Below are 5,504 nucleotides of genomic sequence, written 5' to 3'. Positions count from 1 at the left end.
TTTTTTTTTTTAATCTTTATATTGTAGATTATTAATTAATTATACGTATATATACATGAAAAAAAATGAAATGAAAAGTATATTTCATCTTTCGACTTTCATACACATATTTTTATGTATCAGTTATCTCAACGACTAGGTCAACATGCAAAATCTTCACTTCAAAAGCTTGATAGAAATATATTAGGAAGGCAAATCTCAAAAACAAACCTATTGTGAAATAGGGAAAATTATTGTGTACTTTCAAAGTACCATAAATGCGTACTCTCTCCTCTCACATAAATAGTGGGTCCTACTAATTAAATTCATAGTGGGACTTACCATTCATGTGAGAGGAGGGAGTATACATTTATGGTACTCCAAGAGTACCTAATAATTTTCCATGAAATAGAAAAGAAAAAAAAATGTTTTCATAAAAAATGTCAAGAAAAGAAAGCTCCTAAGACTAAGGGTGTCCACGGATCCGGTTTGTGCCCAACCCGGGACTGACCCGAAGACATCGGATTTCCAACGAGAAGACCCGCCACCAACCGTAAAAACCCATGGGTCAAGTTGGATCGGACTTGATTGGTCAGCGGTCGGGTTGGTTGAAGTTGAAAATATGCTGCCGGAGGTTCAAATCGGCGGCAACTACATATTTTTTTAGCTAGATCTTCACTGGATTTGAGTTGTTAAGGAAGATGAATAGATTTTGGTTGATAAATGTCTTGAGTTATATCATAAAAGATAGTATTACATTTCAGGTGGAGTTCTGAGTATTACTGTTGGCTTCATTAATCCCTCTCTCGTTCTTATAATTACTAGGAGTAAAACAAAACCCACTGAAAGCATTAATTTCTTTTTCAATTTCTGAATTCTTGTTTTAGGATTTTCTGTTAAAAATATTCTATTCCGGCATTCAATAAAGAAGACTAGAAGTATGAGAAATAACGCAAGGCCGACCTTAGAACTAAATCAAACATGCCAGACACTGACAGTCTCAAAAGAAACAAATAAACACATGAAATTCCCTCAAATACATAGATAGAGACCATGAGAACACAAGATACCCCAGGGCTAGCTATGTCCAATTTGTCACACAATCACTTGACAAACAGACACAGAAAAGTAATTAAAAAAAAAAAAGTTGAACATATCTATCCTAAGAAGAAGAAAATAGCACCTTAATTCATACAAGCATGATCCACTCCTCATTAACCACCATTCGAATGTCCTGATGTAATTTAAAGGCTCACAATCTTCTCTCACTGCTAGTAGAGAATAGGGTCTTCATCACTTTCTACTTACCTTGCAAGTTTATAACACAGAAAAATTATAGAATATACAAACTACTAATATTGTTTCTAATTCTAAGATATGTTTATTTGAAATCATAACATAATATAATTCTAAACAGAAGTTTGTCAAGCTCACCTAAGACCACCCTTGAATGCATTAACTTCTTCGCCCAAGTCTTTTATTATTAGGCCTTCTCGTCTTTCCATTTCGTTCTCCTTCAACAAACCTTACAAGCCACTGAGGTTTTTCTGTTTTAAAAGCAACATATCCCACAGCTAATCCAAACACCAAGCCACATCCATAGCCAATTAACACAGCCTTCCAACCAAATCCACTTGCAAACATTGAATCATTGTCTTCTTGGAATATTGATGGTGGTGGCAGTGGTGATGCATCTGTACTACATTGCTTAGACAATGGGAATCCACACAGTCCCAAGTTACCATCATAAGAGTCATTTTGAAATGTAGCGAACTGTTTACCTTGTGGAATGGGTCCTGTGAGATGATTTTGTGAAAGGTTTAATAAGGCCAAAAATGTTAGACTTGTCAATTGCATAGGGATTTCCCCAACAAGTCTATTTGAAGAGAGGTCCAATGATTCAAGTGCTGACAAATTTGCCAATAATGATGGTATAGAGCCGGTTAAGCTATTATGGGAAAGATTAAGCAATCGGAGAAAGTTAAGACTTGCAAGTACCCCTGGAATCTCTCCCTGGAATTTGTTACTCGATAAATCAATGGTTGTGAAGATGGTTGGGATTCCGAGTGGTGGAGTCTCCAAACCTTTCACTGTCACCCCTACTGTATATTTATAATAAGTTGAACCTGCCATATCATGAAAATAATTTTCACCCAAATATTCCAATTCTTGCTTACCCTCATCATTAATCATCATGGCTTTCATGTTTCCAAAATAATGACTTGGTAAAAGACCAGTAAACTCGTTGTGAGAGAGATCGAGAATTTGTAGTTTAGAGAAAAACATCCCACTAGTATTATGAATTCCTATGGGGCCGTGAAATCTATTGGATCTTAGGACAAGAACATGTAGCTCAAAAAGTTCTTCCAGCCAATAGGGAAATGAACCATTTATCTTGTTATTTCCAAGGTCTAGAACTTCGAGACTTGTACAGTTGACCAAAGCTGGTGGTAATAGCCCTTCCAATTGATTTCCATTAAAGCTGACAGTGTTCAATCTTGTGCAATCTTGCAAGTGTTTCAGGGATGGTTCCTTGGAAGCTATTCATACTCAAATCTATCACTGATAGAGAATCGCCCAAGTTTCCTAAACACCGTGGAATAATACCACTAAGTTATTATTGGAGATATCCAATATGGAAAGGTCACTTACAGTGCAAATCCCCAAAGGGATTTCCCCAGACAATCTATTGTTTGAGATCGAAAAGAAGTCCACCAAAGATGGTGGAATAGGAAGCTGTCCTTGTAGTAGATTTGCACGAAGGTCAACGAACCTTAGATTCTCCCATTGAAGTAGCTCTATACTTGATAAAAAGTTGTAAGCAAGATTTAGGAACATCAGATATTTCCCAGTTCCGAACTTGTATTCCGGGATTCGGCCAGAGATCTTATTATCAGAGAGGTCTAAATGTAGAAATGATGTATTTAAGAAATTTGGAAAATTAGTGATGTTGCAAGAAGCTAATTCCAAGTTATCAAGTGCGGGGAAGGTATGATTAAAATTTTTGTTGATGCTTACTGACAGACTATTATGTGAAAGAGCAAGAGTGCTATTTTTTTAAACTTTGTGAACATTTCAAAATTCACAATGCCACTCAAGTTATTTGATGAAATATCAAGTTCTGAAATGTTCACAAGATTGGAGATTGACTTTGGAATACAGCCATATAGCCTGTTATTATCTAATGTAAGAAACTGTAATGAACTGCCAAACTGGAATTCACAAAAGTTACCAGTAAGCTGGTTATCAGACATGTAAGCATCCGTGAGTTTTGTGAGGTTGGGAAAAAGATCGGGAATTTCACCTCCAAAGTTGTTTTGACGGAGGTCAATAAGAGTGAGATCCTTTAGGAATGAAAGTGACGGAGGTATTGGCCCTGCAAATTTGCAATTTTATGAGATTCAAAAGATTTCCAAGAACTATGCATAGCCAACTAAAAGTGATGATGAGATCTTACCACTAAGATTGTTGTTAGATAGATCCAAGCGAGAGAGCTCTCTGAGATTTGACAGTGATGATGGTATCTGACCACTAAAATGGTTATTTGATATATCCAAAAGAGTGAGTTGTGTAAGGTTACCAACAGATGCAGGAACTGATCCAGTAAAATTGCATCCATTCAATACCAATTGCCTCAAGAATTTTAGATTGCCAATTGATTTCGGTAATTCTCCTGAAAAAGCCGTCTTAGATAAATCCAAGAATCTTAGGGGATTGCTCCAATTTGACAATGGAAAATCCCCCTGAGTTCAGAATTATCAAATAGATTCAGCTCACGTAGGTTTGGTAGTCGGAAAATGTTATCCGTAACCTCCCTTGCAATTCACAACTTTTGAGAGAAAGGGACATCAAAGAAGAAGAGAGATTCATGAAAGAAGTAAGCGAAACAGAAGACATGTCAATAAGATCAAGATGAAGGGCTCTTAGCTTGGTCAGATTCTGAACAAGCCTTTTCACAACAGAGGTTTCTAGACTAAGATGAAAGATGGATAAATCTAGCGAGGTCAATTGGGGATTTGAGATAATTCATATGGGACTTGGCCAGAAAATGCAGAGTTAGAAAGGTTAGATAACTCAAGCTAGCAAATTGACCAAACCGAGAGTGAAATGGATGAAGAATTGAAGTCATTCAAGGCGAGGTTGAGATGTTGTAGGTGAGAAAGAAGAAAGAGGGTACTGTTGGAAGGGATGGTGCCATAAAGCCAGCTACAACTGAGGTCAAGGCCATCACGTCCCCCTCACACTGTCACAAGTAACTCCATCCCATGAGCAGCAATCAGTGGCATCCTTCCAAGACTCCATCTTTGGATAAGAATGATGACCAACTTCATCACAACCGGAAGAAGCATCTTCTGAAAAAGAAAACAATTGCTTAAATTGGAGCAACGCAGAGCTCTGGTATTGGGAGCACAGTAATGCTGAAGAAGAGGAGAGAAAAGATGATGAAGTAACTTCAGAACACAAGAGCAGAAAGAGATACAAGATTTGAGAGAGCCACATTAACCCCCTCGTCATTTCTAGTGAGATTGTAAGCAGATATGAGTATCGTGAGTAGATAGCTGAAGGTTATTTTATAGGAAAACTCATTTCTTGTCGACCTCAATTTTTATATGGTGGCCGTCTAGGTTCGGCGCTTAGCGTCCGCGTTTTCATCAAAACGCGTTTTTTTTTTTTTTTTCAGCCGCAAAGGCTGACTTTTCCACGGTAAACAGTACATTTGTATACTGTTTATAGACCCACAAATATTATTTTTTAAAAATTTTTCATTAAAAATAGTCTCTAAAATATTATTTACACATTTAAAAATTATTTTGTTACATATTTTCAATTTTAATTTCAACAATAATAAGATCAATTCAAATGGACCCATGATTGATCAATTTCTGAGGATAAGTTGGTTGATTTTTTTACTTTCAGAACGGTGGGACAGGCGGCTGGATTGGTTTAGGACACGCGTAATTGAGAAGACTTGGTTGGTTTGCTTTCTTTGAAAAAATGACAACACGAGTGGTTAAGATGGGGCGTGTCAATTTTGACTCTAACAGTGAAACATGCATCAATTTGGGGAAGAGAGTTGCACAGTTTTTTTAGGCTATTGATGACATTGTGACGTAAGATGCCTCTCAAGTTTTCCTCGGCTAGCAAGGGCTTTCAACTGAATAATCTCTCCATGCAAAAAGTAATAGGGGTCTAAAGAAGGAAGAATTGCGAAATTAGCTATATAAGTTATAATTATCTTTTTAAAAAAATTCTACTTACTATGCTCCCATTAAAAAAAAAAAAAACCCTAAATCAAGTAATACCCATTCATTAAAGAAACTCAGGCATAGTAATAAAAAATCATTCGAGACACTTGTAGTTGTAAGTGTTCTTTAAAAAAATAAAAGAAAGACACTCCATCGTGCAATGAATAAGAGGAGGCATGTTTTTTTTGTCTAATTAAGATTTATGTGATTTCATAACTAAAAAGAGTTCAAAAATCCACTACTGTGTATATGCTGTGTGTGTCTATATATATATATATA

At 36.4% G+C, this 5,504-nt stretch overlaps 1 non-coding gene across 1 annotated transcript; it reads right to left on the bottom strand.

The window, feature by feature from the left end:
• Nucleotides 1-927: 927 nt before the first annotated feature.
• LOC112032253 (uncharacterized) lies at nt 928-4,571 on the bottom strand. Its single transcript, XR_010626874.1, has 3 exons — nt 3,437-4,571; nt 1,414-3,355; nt 928-1,287 (listed from the first exon to the last, which is right to left on the bottom strand). It is a non-coding gene; the product is annotated as an uncharacterized LOC112032253 (transcript).
• Between the last annotated feature and the right edge of the window lie 933 nt (nt 4,572-5,504).

Source organism: Quercus suber, unplaced genomic scaffold, assembly GCF_002906115.3.
Source record: "Quercus suber isolate HL8 unplaced genomic scaffold, Cork oak 2.0 scaffold_896, whole genome shotgun sequence".
Lineage (NCBI taxonomy): Eukaryota > Viridiplantae > Streptophyta > Magnoliopsida > Fagales > Fagaceae > Quercus > Quercus suber.
The sequence above is the reverse complement of the archived record's forward strand: the minus strand, read 5'-3'. Positions and strand labels throughout refer to the sequence as shown.